Source organism: Balaenoptera musculus, chromosome 18, assembly GCF_009873245.2.
Source record: "Balaenoptera musculus isolate JJ_BM4_2016_0621 chromosome 18, mBalMus1.pri.v3, whole genome shotgun sequence".
Taxonomy (NCBI): Eukaryota; Metazoa; Chordata; class Mammalia; order Artiodactyla; family Balaenopteridae; genus Balaenoptera; species Balaenoptera musculus.
The window spans coordinates 10,406,954-10,429,774 of record NC_045802.1 but is presented as its reverse complement, the minus strand read 5'-3'; the positions used below and the strand labels follow the sequence as shown (position 1 = coordinate 10,429,774).

Below are 22,821 nucleotides of genomic sequence, written 5' to 3'. Positions count from 1 at the left end.
TCCTTTGTGACCCACCTCCTAGAGAAATGGAAATAAAAACGAAAATAAACAAATGGGACCTAATGAAACTTAAAAGCTTTTGCACAGCAAAGGAAACCATAAACAAGATGAAAAGACAACCCTCAGAATGGGAGAAAATATTTGCAATTGAAGCAACTGACAAAGGATTAATCTCCAAAATATACAAGTAGCTAATGCAGCTCCATATCAAAAAAACAAACAACCCAATCCAAAAATGGGCAGAAGACCTAAATAGACATTTCTCCAAAGATATACAGATTGCCAACAAACACATGAAAGAATGCTCAACATCATTAATCATTAGAGAAATGCAAATCAAAACTACAATGAGATATCATCTCACACCAGTCAGAATGGCCATCATCAAAAAATCTACAAACAATAAACACTGGAGAGGGTGTGGAGAAAAGGGAACCCTCTTGCACTGTTGGTGGGAATGTAAATTGATACAGCCACTATGGAGACAGTATGGAGGTTCCCTAAAAAACTAAAAATAGAACTACCATATGACCCAGCAATCCCACTACTGGACATATACCCTGAGAAAACCATAATTCAAAAAGAGTCATGTAGCACAATGTTCATTGCAGCTCTGTTTACAATAGCCAGGACATGGAAGCAACCTAAGTGTCCATCAACAGATGAATGGATAAAGAAGATGTGGCACATATACAGAATGGAATATTACTCAGCCATAAAAGGAAACGAAATTGAGTTATTTGTAGTGAGGTGGATGGACCTAGAGTCTGTCATACAGCGTGAAGTCAGAAAGAGAAAAACAAATACCGTATGCTAACACATATATATGGAATCTTAAAAAAAAAAAGGTCATGAAGAACCTAGGGGCAAGATGGGAATAAAGACAGAGACCTACTAGAGAATGGACTTGAGGATACGGGGAGGGGGAAGGGTAAGCTGGGACAAAGTGAGAGAGTGGCATGGACATATATACACTACCAAACATAAAATAGATAGCTAGTGGGAAGCAGCCGCATAGCACAGGGAGATCAGCTGGGTGCTTTGTGACCACCTAGAGGGGTGGGATAGGGAGGGTGGGAGGGAGGGAGACGCAAGAGGGAAGAGATATGAGGACATATGTTTATGTATAACTGATTCACTTTGTTATAAAGCTGAAAGTAACACACCATTGTAAAGCAATTATACTCCAATAAAGATGTTAAAAAAAAAAGCTTGCGAAAAACAAAAACAAAAATAGATATATATCAAGATATAGAATGTTAAAAATATATAAATATATAATGCATAGCTATAAGTATTATATATTATATATTTATATGTTCATTTTTAACCTTTTCATACTTGTGTCTCATTTTTAAAATATTTTGATATGTGTATGTGTATATATGAATCAGTGGGAAACATACTGATTTATACAAAATCATTGACAAAAGCAGCTTATTGATGTAGAAAGTCAGCAGAAAATACATGAACATGTCTAATTATAAAGGATGGGAGCTACAAATGCAAAACTCTGCATAAAGACATTGAAGGTCCAAAAATAACTGTTCAATATATTTCACGGCAATTATACTTCACAACATATTAATTCTCTGTCCCTAAGGGATTCCATTTTGCATAGAACCTAAATAAACTGCCTGAAAAAACTTTGCTGAGATTGAGATTGGATTTAATTACCAGACCTAATTCTTCAGTAATGGAAATCAGCCAAAGAACTGGGGGAAAATGCTGACTGAATAGAGACCTGAGTGACCTAGCTAACTGGAAGGGAACAACATTTTTGATTAATTGAAAGGACAAGCACTTCATCTTAAAATGTCCAAAGGTTAGATGTGTAGAACTAAATAAATCAATAACACTGTTTGACAGCACTTTTCCAGTAACCCTGTGGAGTACCTTTTCATATGATAACATATAAAATAGCAAGAAGCATATTCTTGCAGGCACTTTTCTACACCTAAAGTAAAAGTTAATGTTTTATAGAGCCTCCAGAATAGGCATCTCTACTACTCATAAAAACAATTTCTTACCTTTTCAGGGTTACTTTTACTGTAAAGGTCACCAACTGTAACTGGTTACAGTACTTTTGTGTGGCACAGTTGGAGCTGGCAAGAGACTGCTAAGTGAAAAATCATTTTTGGAGCTTCGAAGGGGAGTTATGTTTGTCCTTACAAAATGAATTGCCTCCATAGCAAAGAACTGCAGTGATTCTACATGTTATTTCAAACATGAAATGTCATAATTCTTCCCTTTGCAAAGCCATCCTGCAATCAGCAACAATTAGTTTGCTGGTTAAAAAAGAGACCACTTTACTGATATTATTAATTCAATGCCACATTAAAATCAAGCTTATTATCACTACTCAAACAAATCTTGAAATTAACAGACAGCCTTTAACTGCTATATTTCACTTATGAGGCAACATGTCATTTTCTCTAAATTTTTATTTATTTTTTATACAGCAGGTTCTTATTAGTTATCTATTTCATACATATTAGTGTATATATGTCAATCCCAATCTCCCAATTCATCCCACCACCACCCCCTCCAACCCCCCACTTTTCCCCCCTTGGTGTCCATACATTTGTTCTCTACATCTGTCTCTATTTCTGCCCTGCATACTGGTTCATCTGTACCATTTTTCTAGATTCCACATACATGCATTAATATATGATATTTGTTTTTCTCTTTCTGACTTACTTCACTCTGTATGACAGTCGCTAGGTCCATCCACATCTCTACAAATGACCCAATTTCGTTCCTTTGTATGGCTGAGTAATATTCCATTGTATATATGTACCACAACTTCTTTATCCATTCATCTGTCAATGGGCATTTAGGTTGCTTCCATGACCTGGTTATTGCAAATAGCGCCGCAGTGAACATTGGGGTGCATGTGTCTTTTTTGAATTATGGTTTTCTCTGGGTATATGCCCAGTAGTGGGATTGCTGCATCATATGGTAATTCTACTTTTAGTTTTTTTAAGGAACCTCCATACTGTTTTCCATAGTGGCTGTATCAATTTACATTCCCACCAACAGTTCAAAAGGGTTCCCTTTTCTCCACACCCTCTCCAGCATTAGTTGTTTGTAGATTTTCTGATGATGCCCATTGTAACCTTTGTGAGATGATACCTCACTGTAGTTTTGATTTGCATTTCTCTAATAATTAGTGATGTTGAGCAGTTTTTCATGTGCCTCTTGGCCATCTGTATGTCTTCTTTGGAGAAATGTCTATTTAGGTCTTCTGCCCATTTTTGGATTGGGTTATTTTTTTTTGATATTGAGCTACATGAGCTGTTTATATATTTTGGAGATTAAGCCTTTGTCAGTTGATTCGTTTGCAAATATTTTCTCCCATTCTGAGGGTTGTCTTTTCATGTTGTTTATGGTTTCCTTTGATGTGCAAAAGCTTTTAAGTTTCATTAGGTCCCATTTGTTTATTTTTGTTTTTATTTCCATTTCTCTAGGAGGTGGGTCAAAAAAGATCTTGCTGTGATTTATGTCAAAGAGTGTTCTTCTTATGTTTTCCTCTAAGAGTTTTATAGTGTCCGATCTTACATTTAGGTCTTTAATCAAATTGGAGTTTATTTTTGTGTATGGTGTTAGGGAGTGCTTTAATTTCATTCTTTTACATGCAGCTGTCAAGTTTTCCCAGCACCACTTATTGAAGAGACTGTCTTTTCTCCATTGTATATCCTTGCCTCCTTTGTCATAGATTAGTTGACCATAGGTGTGTGGGTTTATCTCTGGGCTTTCTATCCTGCTCCATTGATCTATATTTCTGTTTCTGTGCCAGTACTATATTGTCTTGATTACTGTAGCTTTGTAGATAGTCTGAAGTCAGGGAGTCTGATTCCTCCAGCTCTGTTTTTTCCCCTCAAGATTGCTTTGGCTATTTGGGATCTTCTGTGTCTCCATACGAATTTTAAGATTTTTTGTTCTAGTTCTATAAGAAATGCCATTGGTAATTTGATAGGGATTGCATTGAATCTGTAGATTGCTTTGGGTAATATAGTCATTTTCACAATGTTGATTCTTCCAATCCCAGAACATGGTACATCTCTCCATCTGTTTGTGTCATCTTTGATTTCTTTCATCAGTGTCTTATAGATTTCTGAGTACAGGTCTTTTACCTCCTTAGGTAGGTTTATTCCTAGATATTTTATTCTTTTTGTTGCAATGGTGAATGGGATTGTTTCCTTATTTCTCTTTCTGATCTCTCATTGTTAGTGTATAGGAATGCAAGAGATTTCTGTGCAATAATTATGTATCCTGCAACTTTACCTAATTCACTGATTAGATCTAGCAGTTTTCTGGTGGCATCTTTAGGATTCTCTACGTACAGTGTCATGTGATCTGCAAACAGTGACAGTTTTACTTCTTTTCCAATTAGTATTCCTTGTATTTCTTTTTTTTCTCTGATTGCCATGGCTAGGACTTCCTAAACTATGTTGAATAATAGCGGCGAGAGTGGACATCCTTGTCTTGCTCCTGATCTTAGAGGAAATGCTTTCAGTTTTTCACCATTGAGAATGATGTTTGCTGTGAGTTTTCATATATGGCCTTTATTATGTTGAGGTAGGTTCCCTCTGTGCCCACTTTCTGGAGAGTTTTTATCATAAATAGGTGTTGAATTTTGTCAAAAGCTTTCCCTGCATCTACTGAGATGATCATATGGTTTTTATTCTTCAGTTTGTTAATATGGTGTATCACATTGATTGATTTGCATGTATTGAAGAATCCTTGCATCCCTGGGATAAGTCCCACTTGATCATGGTGTATGATCCTTTTAATGTGTTGTTGGATTCTGTTTGCTAGTATTTTGTTGAGGATTTTTGCATCTATATTCATCAGTGATATTGATCTGTAATTTTCTTTTTTTTGTAGTACCTCTGTCTGGTTTTGGTATTAGGGTGATGGTGGCCTCGTAGAATAAGTTTGGGAGTGTTGCTTCCTCTGCAACTTTCTGGAAGAGGTTGAGGAGTTTTTCTTGTTTCTTGAGGTAGGATTGTATTGCTATAAACTTCCCTCTTAGAACTGCTTTTGCTGTATCCCATAGGTTTCAGATCGTCGTGTTTTCATTGTCATTTGTCTCTAGGTATCTTTTCCTTTCCTCTTTTATTTCTTCAGTGATCTCTTGCCTATTTAGTATTGTTTAGCCTCCATGTGTTTGTGTTTTTTACGTTTTTTTCCCTGTAATTAATTTCTAATCTCATAGCATTGTGGTCAGAAAAGATGCTTGATATGATTTCAATTTTCTTAAATTTACTGAGGCTTGATTTGTGACCCAAGATGTGATCTATCCTGGAGAATGTTCTGTGTGCACTTGAGAAGAAAGTGTAATCTGCTGTTTTAGGATGGAATGTCCTATAAATATCAATTAAATCTATCTGGTCTATTGTGTCATTTAAAACTTGTTTCCTTATTAATTTTCTGTCTGGATGATCTGTCCATTAGTGTAAGTGAGGTCTTAAAGTCCCCCGCTATTATTGTGTTACTGTTGATTTTCTCTTTTATTGCTGTTAGCATTTGCCTTAGTATACAGGTGCTCCTATGGTGGGTGCATATATATTTATAATTGTTATATCTTCTTCTTGGATTGACCCCTTGACCCTTGATCATTATGTAGTATCCTTCCTTGTCTCTTCTAACATTCTTTATTTTAAAGTCTATTTTATCTGATATGAGTATTGCTACTACAGGTTTCTTTTGATTTCCATTTGCATGGAATATATTTTTCCATCCCCTCACTATCAGTCTGTATGTGTCCCTAGGTCTGAAATGGGTCTTTTGTAGACAACATATATGTGGGTATTGTTTTTGTATCCATTCAGCCAGCCTGTGTCTTTTGGTTGCAGCATTTAATCCATTCACATCTAAGGTAATTATCAATATGTATGCTCCTATTACCATTTTCTTAATCGTTTTGGGTTTGTTTTTGTAGGTCCTTTTCTTCTCCTGTGTTTCCCACTTAAAGATGTTCCTTTAACATTTGTTGTACAGCTGGTTTTATGCGGCTGAATTCTTTTAGCTTTTGCTTGTCTGTAATTCTTTTGATTTCTCTGGCAAATCTGAATGAGATCCTTGCCAAGTAGAGTAATCTTGGTTGTAGGTTCTTCCCTTTCATCACTTTACATATATGGTGCCACTCCCTTCTGGCTTGTAGAGTTTCTGCTGAGAAATCAGCTGTTAACCTTATGGGAGTTCCCTTATATATTATTTGTCTTTTTTCCCTTGTTGCTTTTAATAATTTTTCTTTGTCTTTAATTTTTGTCAATTTGATTACTATGTATCTCAGAGTGTTTCTCCTTGGGTTTATCCTGCCTGGGACTCTCTGTGCTTCCTGGACTTTGGTGGCTGTTTCCTTTCCCATGTTAGGGAAGTTTTCAACTATAATCTCTTCAAATATTTTCTCAGGTCCTTTCTCTCTTTTCCTTCTGGGACCCCTATAATGTGAATGTTGGTGCATTTAATGTTGTCCCAGAGGTCTCTTAGGCTGTCCTCATTTTTTTTCATTCATTTTTCTTTATTCTGTTCTGCAGCAGTGATTTCCACCATTCTGTCTTCCAGGTCACTTATCTGTTCTTCTGCCTCAGTTATTCTGCTATTGATTCCTTCTAGTGTATTTTTCATCTCAGTTATTGTATTGTTCATCGCTGTTTGTTTGTTCTTTAATTCTTCTAGGTCTTTGTTAAACATTTCTTCCATCTTCTCATCTTTGCCTCCATTCTCTTTCCGAGATCCTGGATCATCTTCGTTATCATTATTCTGAATTCCTTTTCTGGAAGATTGCCTATCTCCACTTCATTTAGTTGTTTTTCTGGGGTTTTATCTTGTTCCTTCATCTGGTACATAGCCCTCTGCCTTTTCATTTTGTCTGTCTTTCTGTGAATGAGGTTTTCATTCCACAGGCTGCAAAATTGCAGTTCTTCTTGCTTCTGCTGTCTGCCCTCTGGTAGATGAGGCTATCTAAGGGGCTTGTGTAAGCTTCCTGATGGGAGGGACTGGTGGTGGGTAGAGCCGGCCGTTGCTCTGGTGGGCAGAGCTCAGTAAAACTAATCTGCTTGTCTCCTGATGGGCGGGGCTGAGTTCCCTCCGTGTTGGTTGTTTGGCCTGAGGCGACCCAACACTGGAGCCTACCCAGGCTCTTTGGTGGGGCTAATGGCAGACTCTGGGAGGGCTCACACCAAGGAGTACTGCCCAGAACTTCTGCTGCCAGTGTCCCTGTCCCTGTGGTGAGCCACAGCCACACCCCGCCTCTGCAGGAGACCCTCCAACACTAGCAGGTAGGTCTGGTTCAGTCTCCTATGGGGTCAATGCTCCTTCCCCCTGGGTCCTGATGTGCACACTACTTTGTGTGTGCCCTCCAAGACTGGAGTCTCTGTTTCCCCCAGTCCTGTCGAGGTCCTGCAATCAAATCCTGCTAGCTTTCAAAGTCTGATTCTCTGGGAATTCCTCCTCCCGTTGCTGGACCCCCAGGTTGGGAAGCCTGACATGGGGCTCAGAACCTTCACTCCAGTGGGTGGACTTCTGTGGTATAATTGTTCTCCAGTTTGTGAGTCACCCACCCAGCTGTTATGGGATTTGATTTTATTGTGATTGCACCCTTCCTAACGTCTCATTGCAGCTTCTCCTTTGTCTTTGGATGTGGGGTATCTTTTTTGGTGAGTTCCAGTGTCTCCCTTTCAATGATTGTTCAGCAGTTAGTTGTGATTCCGATGCTCTCGCAAGAGCGAGTGAGCGCACGGTCCTTCTACTCCGCCATCTTGAACCAATCTCGGCAACATGTTTTTAAATATTATATGATTTGTTTGAATATGTTTCTTAAATAATGAGAGAGAAAAGAAAAGGTTTTGGCTACTTTAAGAAGTCACTGCAGGGCTTGCTTATTTTATGAAAATGAAGTATCACTAAGCAGGAGGAGGTTTTTTTTTTTTTAAATTTTCATTTTTTTAATTAATTAATTAATTTATTTCTGGCTGCACTGGGTCTTCGTTGCTGCCCGCAGTCTCTCCCTAGTTACGGCGAGTGGGGGCTACTCCTCATTGTGGTGCACGCGCTTCTCATTTTGGTGGCTTCTCTTCTTGCGGAGCACAGGCTCTAGGCACATGAGCTCAGTAGTTGTGCCTTGTGGGCTATAGTGTGCAGGCTCAGTAGTTGTGGCATACAAGCTTAGCTGTTCCATGGCACATGGGATCTTCCCAGACCAGGGCTCGAGCCTGTGTCCCCTGCATTGGCAGGCAGATTCTTAACCACTGCACCACCAGGGATCTCCCAGGAGGAGGTTATTTAAAGGCCCATTAAATTGTTGTTGCCAGGGCTTCCCTGGTGGCGCAGTGGTTAAGAATCCGCCTGACAATGCAGGGGACACGGGTTCAAGCCCTGGTCCGGGAAGATCCCACATGCCGCGGAGCAACTAAGCCCGTGCGCCACAACTACTGAGCCTGCACTGTAGAGCCTGCGAGCCACAACTACTGAGCCCACGAGCCACAACTACTGAAGCCCGCAAGCCTAGAGCCCGTGCTCCGCAACAAGAGAAGCCACTGCAATGAGAAGCCCGCGCACCGCAACGAAGAGTAGCCCCCGCTCACCACAACTAGAGAAAGCCCGCGGGCAGCAACAAAGATCCAACCCAGCCGAAAATTAATTAATTAATTAATTAATTAATTAATTAAAAAAATTGTTGTTGCCGAAGTAACCTCCCCCTGATTTTAGGAAAATCTTGACTGGGAATCATGCCAGAGACAGAAACATAATACATCTCATTTTTCTTTCTTCTCTCCTTGCTTTAGCCTACAGGGAAAGAACAAGGAGTTTCTCTATCCTCAGAGCTGCCTGGACCACATATGGAGTCAAGTGTCACTTTAAGAAGCTGAGGGATAAGGAGACGCCCATCCAGAGACAAGCAACCAACAGAACAAGGACTCTGAAGACCAAGTCACAGGATGAAAATTTGCAGCACCTGGAAATGTCTAGTTTGGAGAGGGGGACAGTTAAGGAGAAATACAATAGCTAATTCAAATATTTAGAGGTCTATAATGTAGAATACATCTTAAAATGTGTTTGTGTGGTAGCAGACAGCAAAATCTGTCTGCATCTGAGCAAGTGTCTGATGGCAGCCCCCACCCCAACTGCAAGCAGTCATGGACTTCTATCCTCCTCCTCCACATTGTTGTTCCCTTGATTTTCTTGTGGGGAACCTGGCTACTTCAGCTTTCCCCCCTGGCTCTTTTCCCTCATCCAAAAAATATATGTACAGATAGAGTACAAAAATATATCTAAAGATAGATATAGTCTTATTTAGCCATCATTATATAAGGGATGCTGTTTGCCTGGACTGTCTATAGGAAATTTTATTATTTATGTCAAACTGTAAATACATACATGTATATGCATATATATATAATATATAATGTGATTATAAACATAATTCACATTCCTTAGAGGGAAATATTAGAAAATGTAAAAAACAGGAATTATGCATAGTCCTACTACCCAAAATTATGCTAAAATTATGCTTCTTTTCCTCATGACTATGCGCTCCAAGTAGTTTTATAATGTTGTGATCTTTGTACATACTTTTATATATCCGTCTCTTCACTCGTTAAAACATAAAGATTTTTGTATTATTAAAAATACTTCTAAATATTCAATGATTTTATAGTTTTCCATTATAACATTATTTTACTATTCTATTATTTTGCAGCATTAGAGTGATTATCAATTGTCCTTATTATATATTGGGTTAATTTGTTATTAACCCATCTATTTTTTTTCCTCAAAATTCTTATTTTGCTCCATGACCCTCTCTTTTAGGCGTGTAGGCTTTGTCTCAGGGAAAGGATGAGAGGGCAGATGGAAATAGTTCATCCTCAGCTTCCGAGTTTTAAAGCAGACTTTTGAAACTTGCAGCAAAGACAATGCAAAAAGTTATTTTATTTATTTTTGAGTCTCAAAAGTCTGACTTCTGAGTATCAAAATCATGATGTATTTGTGGCATTTCATTTATGTCATGAACAATAAACTTGAAAGCATGTGAAATTAGCCAAAGTAGTTTAGAAGGGATTACAATTTATAAGGAAGAGAGAAGTGTAGGATATGAGAGAAAGCCATAGAGTTAGATGGTGTAGGTCTCTGAAAAGAGAGTCTGCCCTCTAACCATCATCATCAGGGCCAAAACTCTTGGGAGGGGGTGAGGGGCAAAGAATCCCAGATAGATTTGGGGATCTGAGCATAGAGGAGACCAGTGGGGGAGAAGGCCCCACTTCTACTAGAGACTATGCAAGAGGTAAGCCTTAAAGGGGTCCCTGTATCACTGTGGCAAGGTGACAGTGGGTAGAGATGGTGGCATGAGGAGTCTATACCAAGGCACCTAAGAAAGCTCCACAGAGCACAATTCTGCCTGTGCCTCCCTGAGAGACAAAGGGGGGTGGTCACTAAAAAAGAGCTTGCACACTCATCACATCCCAGTGGCTGAAGGGAGCACAGTAACTGGAGACCAATGGGAACCCCAATGCCTCAGCAGACACCACACAGTCACAGACCCCAGGAAACAGGTAGAATGATACATTTGCCAGGTGCCAGCCTAGGCAGAGAACGTCCCAAGTGTAGTCTCTTCTCCATGCCTTGAGGTAATGGAACTTCCCCACAATTGAGAGGCAATCTCAGAGGAGGAATCCTGAACTGACTGGGGGGAAAAATAAGCCTCTGAATTGACTAAGACAGCCATAATTTGACTGAGTCTACCATGAATTGGCTGAGATTAAATCTCCAAGGGGAATGAGGAGCTCAATGTCAATGTTAGTCTGAGTTAGGGAAAAATGATTACTTTTTTGCACACCCAGATTTGTCACCACTGCATAATTAATACCATACTACATAGTTTCATAGCAATGATAACTTTCAATGATAATACCCTTTCAACTGGGTTAAGTCACTTAATTTTTGCCCATTTATCCCTTCAACAAATATATTAAGCACCTATATTTTCTAGGCATTGTACTAGACAGCTAGAGCAGAGAACAAAACAGATGCAGCTGCTCACTGTCTTCACTGACTTCCAACTAGAAAGACTGACAATGAAGAAGTTATTACAACAAATTACTATAGCCATTATGACAAGGGAGGAGTCCTAACCTACCCTTCTAGGCAAAACAACAGTGACACAGAACCCCCACAGAATTAGCAGACGTAAGGAAGGGAAAAGTATCCCAGAGAAAGAAAACAGCCTACCCAAAGTGCCAGGAGTCACATAGAGAAGGATGACATGGTCACCCATTGCTGAGCATGCATTCAGCACTTGAGGATACATATGGTGTGTGTTATAAATGGAGTTTCAAATTCAGGGGGTTATGATGCCATAGTTTAAAGAAAAAGGTAGGACTAAGAACTAGAATCAGAAAAATGAATTCTGTGAGCAATACCTTCTCAATATTTGATAGCTTACCATTTCTATTTCCACTTAAATAGGTAAAGAGATACCTCAGTTTTCTATGAATGAAACAGAGACAGCTAATGGCTTACCCCAATATTCATTTTCCACTTTTTCTCTGATTTAAAAAAAAAAAGGATTTTACTCAGTGCCATCATATGCCTAGCTTTTCTCCAACTTCAGAGGTGACCAACAGAAATAAATCCCAGACATTGAGAAGTAAAAGTGTAGGAGGTACCTCTAGGAAATCTTCTTTAAAGTTTCCTTTGTCCTGCTGCCATCCTAGAATATGACCGTGATGTCTGCATCTCCAGCTGCCATCTTGAAATATAAGGACAAAGTTCATACTCTAGGGCTTGTAGAATGAAGAGTGGGAAGTATATCCTGATTACCAATAATTTTGTAAAGCCACAAGACTAGCCCACCAAATTGCTTTTACATGAGAGAAATAAACTGTCAAGTTTAACCCACTGTTATTTTCTTTTCTGTTATATGCAGCCAAACCTAATCCTAATACAATGTTGTAAGGAGTTGATTTAGGATAGCTGAGAAGTAAATGTTCTAAATCTACAGCAAGGCCCAAGACACAAATCAGATAACTGTAAAGCTAAAAAGAAATCTAGAAGTCATTTGGTCTGTTTTGTAAACTTGACCATATCACTCTCTGGGGTGCGGCTGTTCAAACGCTCCTCCTCATTGACAAGATAATGTCAAAGTTTAAGCTTCTTGAATGGTCATGATCCAGTCCTTTCTACCTCTCCATCCTGATTTCCTATCAAAGAAATTATGTTCAGGAATTATCAACTATTTTTAGTATCTTGATACAACATGTACTTCATAAGCCCATGTGTTTATTATGTCCTGTTCTTGCTGTTAAAAATATACTTCCCCTGCTTGGCCATTTTGCTCAAAAATGTAATTCTCCATGAAAGATGCCTACCTCCAAACCACCAGACAGACTGATTGCTTCTTTCTTTGTGTGATTTTACAATATACATATATTTTCTAATATTATACTTAGGCATGTAAATAAGTAGTCACCATCTAATGTGATAGTTTATTTCTGTATTCCTAGTGCCCAGCACAGTAATATATAGTAGGTGCTGAATATTTGTTGAATTGACTTGCATTTCAGATTAGGAAATTAAGAACTCTGAAAAGTAATCAACCTAGGTATTAACAGAGCACCAAAGTTTACATCAGGAGTCAAAAGAGAAACGGTGAAGCCAAAATATCATTTTTATATCTGATAGAGGTCAAGTTGGAAGACCTGGCTTATATTGATATCTTGGGACTCACTAATAATGAAGTCCAGAATTGGGCAGACTTACCCAACTAGGCACAGAAGCACTGGACCAGGGCAGGACTCCCCATGTGGAATAATGGAGGAGAATTCATGGTCACTTCCAAGAGGAGAAAGACGGGAGCTGAGCTGAGCTGAGCTGAGCTGAGCATGCCCTGTTATTCCTCCAAAAATCGACTCATAGACTAAGAATCTCCTCAGAGGCAGGGTGATTGATGGGGCAGAGGGAAGCCCAGACCTACAACTAATTGAGCTCCTTTCACATGACCAAAGCATCAGAAGTGGGAAAGAGGACCATTCCCCAGATTTTGATTCTCTTAACTCATTGGGCTTAAGCATGAAGCTGTGGATGCAAATAATCAATTAAAAAATCTATAATAAGAATAGAAGAGAGCTTTATTCAAGCCAAACTGAGGACTATAGCCCAGGAAACAACCTCTCAAGGGACTGCTCTGAAGAGGTAGGGGAAGAGCCAGTATATATATGAATTTTTTGGCTGGGAAATACATGTAGTCTAGCATATATCTTGGTAAAAAATTACTGCTAATCACAAAAAACAGATATCTCAAGTTAGTGATTTTAGTGTTTTTCTATGTATAGGAAGATTCAAGAATCTGGGGTCACTGAAATTCTTCCTTAGATATGCACCTTAACTATCTAGGACCCCCGATATATCTGAATGACAGAATGCTTCATCCTGTTTTGTTTTTTTGCATCCTGAATTCCCCTTAGGGCACACTGTCAGTGGGGCAACTGCAGTGGGTTGTGATTTAACTCTTTGTATAACTGGATGATGAGTGACACTCTTTTCTTTAATGGTTAAAGCAGATGTACAATGTATGTTTGACAGGCCGTAAGACAGCCTGTCTTAGCATAAAATTCAAGCCAAATCACGTTATAAGCCCAGAATGACTTCCCCATACCTCAGTATGTGAAAATTTCTTCCATCAAAGCCTATGGTCAGCAAGAGTTGTAGCTGTCTGCCTTGGGAGACCTTTCATGAGGCCACCTTCATAAGATCACAAGCTACACGTCTCTGCTCTTTTGAGTTTCCTCCTGGGTCTAGTGGCAGGCAGCTTAAAAGTCGTCCCCACAAGAATCTGCAATGCGTCAGACGAATACATTCAATATATCAACTTTGGATCCACTCCATACCAAAAGCTGAAAATGTATCCCCTATTTTATTTTCTGCCCCGAATTATGTCCACATATGCTATCCAAAACAGCATGACAAAGGTTCTGCAGAGATTAAACGCTATCTTGAAGATATTTCGATAATAAAACACCTATAAAGAGATGCTTCAACTTTGAACACGATTTCCTTTCTATTATTAAATTCCAAGAAAGAAATTAAAGTCCAAAGACTAAATTCTTTTACAAGTTGAAATTCAAAAACATTGAAATCCAAGGGAACTAAAGTCTGAAATCAAATTCTTGTGTGTTAAAGTTCAAAGCGCAAAGTTCAATTACAAAACAAAAACCATTCACTGATTTGTTATTCCACCGAGGCTCAGCAAAAGGGATTTTTCTGCCTCGGTATTCAGCAACTACAACAGTTCCTCTCTGGAATGGATTTGGAGTTTCCGAAGCCCCAGAAGTCATAGTAATTCAATACTTAGTCCCTCAGGAGCCTCACTTCTAAAGAACCCTAAGAGTTAACAGGACACAGAGAATTATCACAGGATTTTTCCAGATCCATCTAGTTTAGAAAGCCATTCTCCTGCCCTTAGATCAATTACAAAATTACATTCCCAGAACCAGGGCTACCAAGACCCTAAGAGAAATCTGATGATGTCTGGGAAAAAAGGAAAATATTCTTGGATTCAACCTAGTAGGAAGTCTGTCATTCAAGACCAATTGTCTGGATTGCTTACTTAAGCCAAACGAGGAAAATTCTCCGAACGAGAAGTTATTTTGAGACTACACTTGCATTTAGCACTTTCATTTACATTTCTTTACATTTACATTTTTGTGAGAAAAAAAAAAATCTATCTATGCTTCCTGCATCCTCACAGTGTCATTTGAGGCATTTCTGCCTCCTTGCACATTTAGATAACTGCAATGGGGTCAGCTCCAATCACAGGAACTCAAGTACCTTTCTTCCCCATCCAGCACATCCAGGACCTCTTAATTCCATTTTCCTATTAAACCTTGGGCCCCTAATACTGTGTAGTGACATAAGTGCACCACCTCTCAGAAAGAGGCTTTTTCGGTCCTGTGCCACAGTGGCTGCCTCACTGCCTCTGGCTCTGGGATTGCTTGGGCAGTGCAACTCACCCCCTAGAGAAGAGTTCCCCTTCATTCCCAATTTGTTTTGGCTGAAGATCCACCCTGAACAGATTCCTGCACTAAGTGATTTTGATGTTTCTGCAGCTTGTGTCCCTGGGGAAAACAGTTTTAAATGTCCCAGCGTCTGAGTAGCTTTTTTGTTCAACTACATCTTTTTTCTGAAGTACTGAAACATACCACTGGTACTGAATTTCCCTGTTATCTCAGCACTCCTTTCAGGAAAGCTATTTGAGTTTAACAATTTAATCTGCTTCTTAAAGTGGCCACTTTCCTTCTCTAATCTGTGTGGGAGCTAATGCTACTGGTTGAAACTTAGCGCCTCCCTTCCATTTATTTCATCTTTGCTTTCTGGTTCAGTTTTTATAACTTCTCTGGATTCTTCATCATCATCATCATCATAGAGAAGAAATCAAGAAGTTCTGGATTCATTGTTCAAATTTTGTCTACCTTACTCTTGATGAGATGAATAATCCCCGCCTAGAGATATTCTTCCATCAGACATTTAATCAAAGCCTGGACTTGTTCTCTGATTCTCACATCTAGATTTCATCACATCTTCTCTCAACTTTCTTTTAGGATCCTCATTTCATAAATGTATTGACAAAGGTCAGTAAGTTCCCTCAGGGCAAAGGTAATGCCTGGTTCAACTGCAATGATGTGTCACATGGAAACTCAGCTGAAAAATGCTTTGAATATTTCACATGGATTTCCTTCCTCAATTCTGCCCCAATTTTTTATAACCACTTGGTACAGCTGTCCCACTCTTTAAGGAGTGGTTCTCCAACTGCTCTGAGTGGGGACCTATGGCTTTCAGAAGTCATCATCCCTCGGTGACTTGGCCTTTCTTGAAGGAATCAGATCTGCTATCTGCTAGATTTGTTTGGATCCCAGTCATCATTTCTGATCTAATAACAAAAATGTCTTTCCTTCTTTTAGAGCAGTTGGAATCTGGGTACTGCTTTTTCCCCCCTTTTATATTGGTCAAACGTCATCTTTAAGATGCCCTTTTCTTCTTTACTCTTCCTTAACATAAATGAATAAATTTTTAAAATCTCTTCCTCCAGCTTAATTGGCCTGTGTTCCTTTATTTTTTTAATCTTTCACTGCTTCTGAGTTTGACAGTAAAACTGAAGTACACCTTTCAAACCACTAGTTTCTTCTTGTTTTCCTAAGCAAATGAATTTATTACTAGAGGCAAACAGTTCCAGGCACTGAGCATTTTTGTTTCCTTCTACCTTTGGGTTTGTAATAATGTCATTTAGTTGAATTTCTATCTTAAGGGGATGGCACTATTTAATAAGGGCTCACATCTCTTACTTGTTCATTAAGTCTAACACAAGAACAAGGGTGAAGCCACAATTTGGGTGTCAGGTATCAAGCCAGAGTTATAACTTATGATATTAACATAGAGCTGATCTGAGATTCTATGATAGGACAGTGAGTCTTGTAAGTCAGAGGAAATGCCACATGAAATCAAGGTTAGTCAGTCCCTCCAGAGAGCCCTCCTTCATCCTGAAAGAGGAATAGAACCTAGTAGTTCCAATCTAGATGACTTAGATTACCTATGCTTGGTACTAACCATATAAAGATAGAGCATCTCTAGTGCTCTGTTCACATGCAGAATTCAGCTGCCTTGCAGTTGCAAAGTGGCAAATATTCTTCTGACAACCAATGTGTAAAACAGTTACACATTGCAGAGAAGAGTAAAACTCTTCTCTGCAATGGAATCTTTGTCTCAACAAGGAAAAGCAAGGCCTGTGCAGTAAACTAAAGCAATCTACCTGAAGCCCCCAACACAGCCAGAGGGTTGTGTCTTATTTTCTCACAAAAATTGCATAAGTCATAAGTTACAGTCACCTGCTAAGCTCAAAATACCTCATGACAGCTTAAATTTCTTTCTCAGGCGACGGAAGTTCAAAGTCAAGTACAAAAGTGTAAAAACACATTTGGCCTAAAATAAGCCTCTATAAAGCAGCAAGGTTTCTCCCCCAAACTAAAGTCCAAGACCCACGATGTGGGCCCCGGATGCACAAAAAGCTTCTGCCCAAATTGTCCCCCTCGAATTTTTCGTTTATTTTTCTTTCTCAATGTTGCTGGTGAATAAACAAAACTTGGGAATCTCTGAGAGCCCCTCCCCAATAAATAGCACCTTTAATACACACTCGGCTTATAAACAAGTTGAGAAGTACAACAAAACAGAAAAGTAGGAGGTCAAAATAATGCCTGTTACTGATAGAGGGCAGGCTGCAGGATATGGTTTATTGGGGGGCAGGGGCGGGGGTGCAATGCTAGAGATGGATAGGCCTCCCTGTAGGTTAGGAAGTCTGACTAGTTAAGATTTATAACTTAGAACACACAGGCTCATTCCAAACAGGAAGAAAGTTGGAGCTAAGTCAAGCAGGTTCATTTATTCTTCCCAAAGCTGACAATCAAAAAAGACTCGATCTCTCTAGGAGCTGGATGAATAAAGGATGGAGAGAGACCTACAATGACATTAAGAGATCTCACTTTACAGGAAGGAAACATCAGAAATGGGAATTATTCCCAGCTAACAATGCTTGCAAACAAGGTTAAATTCTTTGCTTACTGGTTTTTATACTGAGAACAACTTTTCTCAATATATTTGTGCAAGTCTGATAGGATAACATTCTCATATTTAGTTTTCAGTACCACAATGCGCTGCAATTTAATAAATCCCATTCGTGGAGTATCAATGTTTCACAATATTGATATTATTTTCATAAAATTTGGTATCAGAAAGTCAATTTTAGAATTTAGTCTTCAACTTCACAATTTGGGGAATGTATTCATAGTTATATCTGTTATTTAATGTCTGGAAATTGATTTCCCATAAGATTATAGGCCAGATGATTCACTGACAACTAATTTCCCAAAGACTTCAGTAGGAGCATATGCATAATGGCTTAAGAATGACCTTACACAAAAATATTCACCGTTTAGATGCACTGTATGATCAACTAAAGAATCCAATCTCTGCAAAACAGGAGATAGAGGGTGGAGAAAAATTAAGAATAGATTTTCCCTTAGATGACATGAGCAAAGTTGACTTCTTTCAACAATTCAAAAATCATTTTCATCTAACCTTTGTGTAAAGACAGCCTACACCTATATTATTTTATGCACTCAACTTATCCAAGATATAGCATTACATTTATACACGTTCTTTACCTTCTTTTAACAATGATTTATTTTCAATGTACAGGTCTTAAGCATTGTTTTTTAAACTTATTACTAATTATTTTAGCATTTTTGATGTATTTTTAAATTATTTAAACTTTATTTTCCAATAATTTACTTGTTTATATAAAAATACAATTAATTTGTGTATATTAACTTTGTATCTTGCGAGCCTGCTAAATTCACTAATTTGTTAAAAGAACTGTTTAGGATTTTTCAGGTAAACAATAATTTCACCTGCTAAAAAAACAATTTTCCTCCATCCTTTTGTTTCCTTATGCCTGTTATGCATTTTTCTTGCCTTATTAAACTGGCTAGTTAATGATATACATGTTAACAGGCTGGGAGAAAACATACTTACTTTGAAATGCAGCAAAAACATAAGATGACTAAAGAATGGAGTGATGGATAGATATGTGATAAAGCAAATACAGTTAAATGTTCACTGTAAAATACCAGTATGAATGTTCATTGTCACTTTTTTTTCAGTTTTCTGTATGTTGGAAACTTTAATAAGATGACATTAGGACAATAAAAACCAAAGCAACAATCCAATTTTGAGAGAGGGACTGAGGACGAAAGAGACAAGGACAATGGACGTCATAGGTTTTGAGAGACAGGCTAAAATTGGTGAAATCCAAGGCACAGGATTAAAAACAGATGAGCAGCTTCTCTGTCTCATCAAGAGAAAATATGAATGCACACAGAGTAAATCGGATACATACAAATGAACATATAGTAATATAGGATGCATACATATTTGGTTTTGGTAGCTGGCTGGTAAGGAGATAAGGTTATCTGCTCTAAATGAAGTTCTGGAAAAGGTATTGTGGAGACTTGATCTGAGAAATGTGAGTTTGCTGGGTAGTATTGAGGGCCTATTTCTTGGTTGGTGGCTATGAATGTAGTTGAGGGCAGTCTGTGCTCAACTGCCTGGATCCAGTTTCTTCACCTGCGAAACAGGATAATAATGGCCAACTTCAAGATCATTAAGAGAATTAAGTGAGAGAATGCCTGTAAAGAATCTAACACAGTGTCCCACATAAAGACCAAGAAGTTTTTTCCATGCCTACTGCTAGTGATTATTTTGTACAGCCGCACTTCAGGAAGTTGCTAAAGTTTCTCATGCTGCTATCTACAGAGAAGGTAATTTCAGTAGGCAATCAGCCCATCAAAAGAGCTGAAACAGGCACAGAAAGTACCAAGCCACAAAGGTACCATGCAGTGTTTGTAACCAGCATTAGGTTGTAATTTAAATGAGAGTTAAGGTTTGTAGGGACCACTTTCCTTTACTGAGAGGAAAGTAATTTATTATAAGTCTTGCATACCACAATCAAACTGATAAAGAGCATCTCATGATAACATCTCAAATTTCCACAGGAATTGTGAACAGGAAAGAAACCAAGGGGCAAAATAGCTAATAAAATTTAGTTCATCAATTTAAAAAATATGAAATGATTATGTCTTTCTTGAGAACTAGGTAGAAAGAAAATGGCTGCTAAGGGTTGATTTTGTAATTTTTAAGAAATGTGTTTCATGATTTGGAGGGCTATAATTTGGAAATAACATTTAAATTCCTATTACTCAGTTCTATAACTTAAAGTATAACACAGTACTTAAGGAAAAACCACAGCAAGAGGTTTTTTGTGTGTGTGTGACGCATATTACACAACTTCAAATCTTAGGAACAAAACTTAATTTATATTATAAAAACATAAAATCAAAGGGGAGTGACGTCAGTATCATGGCAGCTTAAGATATACCTCATCTTTGTCTCCCCACCAACAATAAAATTTGGCATCCACCCATGGACAGTAATCCCTTTCAGGAAGCTGTGGAATCCAGCACCATAAGCCAAGGGACACGGGAGGAGTCTCGTCCAGCCATCCATCAGGTAATAGGGAGACAGACCTCAGTCCCAGATGTGGACCCTGTCGTGGCCTATAAACTGGCCCCAGCCTCTCTCAACCACCATCTAGGAGCCCCTGAGAACACCAACTTAGACATTCACTCAAGGACAAGAGAGACTTTGCAAAAGTTCAGGTTTCCAGAGAAGTCCCAGAATTCCACTGGAGGAAAAAAAAAAGTTTGGATGTATTGGAGGAGGTAAGAGGGACAGTTTGACTTTACCCACATCACCCCTCCACCCAGGGATGGCACAGCTTAGGGCCAAGAGAGATCTTCCTCGCAGTGATTTATCCCACAGAAGAAAGGGAGAGCATGTGAGTGAACACCCAGCTGCCCCAGCTGTACACAACACTGCCAAAGGGGCTCCTTTCTCTCTTGCTCCATCCAGAGTATAGAATCATGAGCTACATGACTGGGGGCAGGAAAAAGTGGGGAGAGTGGCAGATACAACTATTGAAGGACAGTAAGGGGCACAGATCTTAACTGTGTCGTGAATTCCACCAAGAACCTGACCAACAGCTGCTGGGAATGCATTACCAGTGGATCACAACTGGCTCACGGGAACCTCAAGCACTCTGTGTGCCTCACCTACAAACTCCCCATCTTGTGGTCAGCTCCCTGCATGTGCTCCCAATGGTGGCAGCAAGAATAAGCTTTGGAAGATAGTTAGTGAGCATGCACATAAGCTGGCCAAATCTGCAGGCCAGGGAGAGATCACAAACTTGACCCTAAGCACCACCTGTGGGAAACAAAAGAGAGGCTGTCAGCACTCACTCAGCCTGGTGCACTGAAGGATCCAGAGAAGGCATAAAGCCTAAGAGTTCTGCCACAAGAGGGAGCAAGAAGCCTGGAGGAGGTATACTCCAAAAAGGGTCTAAGATAGCCTCAGAATCTCTAATAAGGCTGATGGGAGGTATCTCTCTCCCAGAAGCAGTTAGTGAAGCCTGGAGGGGGTGACTGCTACTTCACAAGTAAAGAAATAATGCAAAAGTTCAAAGAACCTGAAAAATCAAGATAACATGACACCACCAAAGGATCACAGTAATCTTCTGGTAACCAAACCCAAAGACATGGAGATCTGTGATTTACCCAACAAAGAATTCAAGTTTTAAGGAAGCTTGATGAGGTACAAGAAAACACAGAAAGACAACTGAACCAAATCAGGAAAACAATAAATGAACAAAATAAGAAGTTTAGCAAATGCTCATAGCAGCACTATTTACAATAGCCAAGACACAGAAACAACCCAAATACCCATCAACAGATGACTGGCTTAAGAAGATGTGGCATATATATATATATATATATATATATATATATATGGTGGAATATTATTCAGCCATAAAAAAGAATGAAATATTGCCATTTCCAGCAACATGGATAGACCTAGAGAATATCATACTAAGTGAAGTAAGTCAGACAAAGACAAATATATGATGTCACTTGTATGTGGAATCTAAAAAATAATACAGACAAATCTATATACAAAACAGACTCACAGACACAGAAAACAAACTTATGGTTACCAAAGGGGAAAGGGAGGGGAGAGGGATAAATCAGGAGTTTGGGATTAACAAATACAAACTACTACACATAAAATAGATAAGGAACAAGGATTTACTGTATAACACAGCGAACTATATTCAATAACTTGTAATAACCTATAATGGAAAATAATCTAAAAAAATACATATGTAACTGAATCACTTTGCTGTACACTTAAAACTAACAGAATACTGTAAATCAACTATGCTTCAATTAAAAAAAAAAAAAAAAAAAAGAAGAAGAAAAGTTTAGCAGAGAGACAGAAGTCATAAAAAGGAACCAAATGGAAATTCTGGGGCTGAAGGATACAATGAATGAAATGAAAAATGAAATAGAGAACATCAATGGCAGAATGAATCAAGCAGAAGAAAAAAATCTGTGAGACTGAAGAAAGAACTCAGAAATTATGCAATCAGAGAAGAACGAAGAAAAAAGATGTAAAAGAGTAAAGAAAGTTACATAATCTATGACATATCATCTAAAGGACCAGTTTGTAAATTACTGAAGTTCCAGATTTAGAAAAGAGGGAGAAGGGGGCAGATAGCTTATTTAAAGAAATAATTACTAAGAACTTCCCAAGTCCATGGAGACATTTGGAAATCCAAGTTCGTGAAGTTCATAGGTCACCAAACTAAGAGATTCTCTCCAAGGCACATTATAATAAAACTGTCAAATATCAAAGACAAAGAAAGAATCTTAAAAGCATTAACAGAAAAAAGCTTGTATTTACAAGGCAACCCCCATAATGCTATCATCAATTTTCTAAGAAGAAACCTTAGAGGTCAAGACAGAGTGGGATAATATATTCAAAACACTGAAGGAAAAAAACTGCCAACCAAAAATATTTTATGCGGCAAAGCTGTCTTTCAGAAATGAAGGTGAGATAGACTATTCCAGACAAAGCTGAGGGAATTCATCACCACTAACCTGATTATAAGAAATGCTGAAAGGAGTTCTTCAAGTTGAAATGAAGAGACACTAAGTAGTAAAATGAAAATATATGAAAATGTACTAAACATTGGTAAAAGTAAGTACACAGTCAAATTCAGAATACCCTAATACTGTAATACGGTTTAGTGTTAACCACTTAACTTTTGTACAAAGGTTAAAGGACAAGAGTATAAGAATTACTATAGCTACAATC

General features: G+C 38.5%; 1 protein-coding gene across 2 annotated transcripts in view; it reads right to left on the bottom strand.

Annotated features, from left to right (window-relative positions):
- RFC3 (replication factor C subunit 3) overlaps positions 1–22,821 on the bottom strand; it is a 367,610-nt gene that overhangs the window by 322,416 nt on the left and 22,373 nt on the right. For both annotated transcript variants that reach the window (XR_005017285.1, XR_005017286.1), the window contains exons 10-11: positions 13,661–13,837; positions 11,673–11,755 (exon numbers count right to left, since the gene is read on the bottom strand). The gene's annotated coding sequence lies outside the window, so the exon portion shown is untranslated. The remainder of the gene's footprint in view (positions 1–11,672; positions 11,756–13,660; positions 13,838–22,821) is intronic.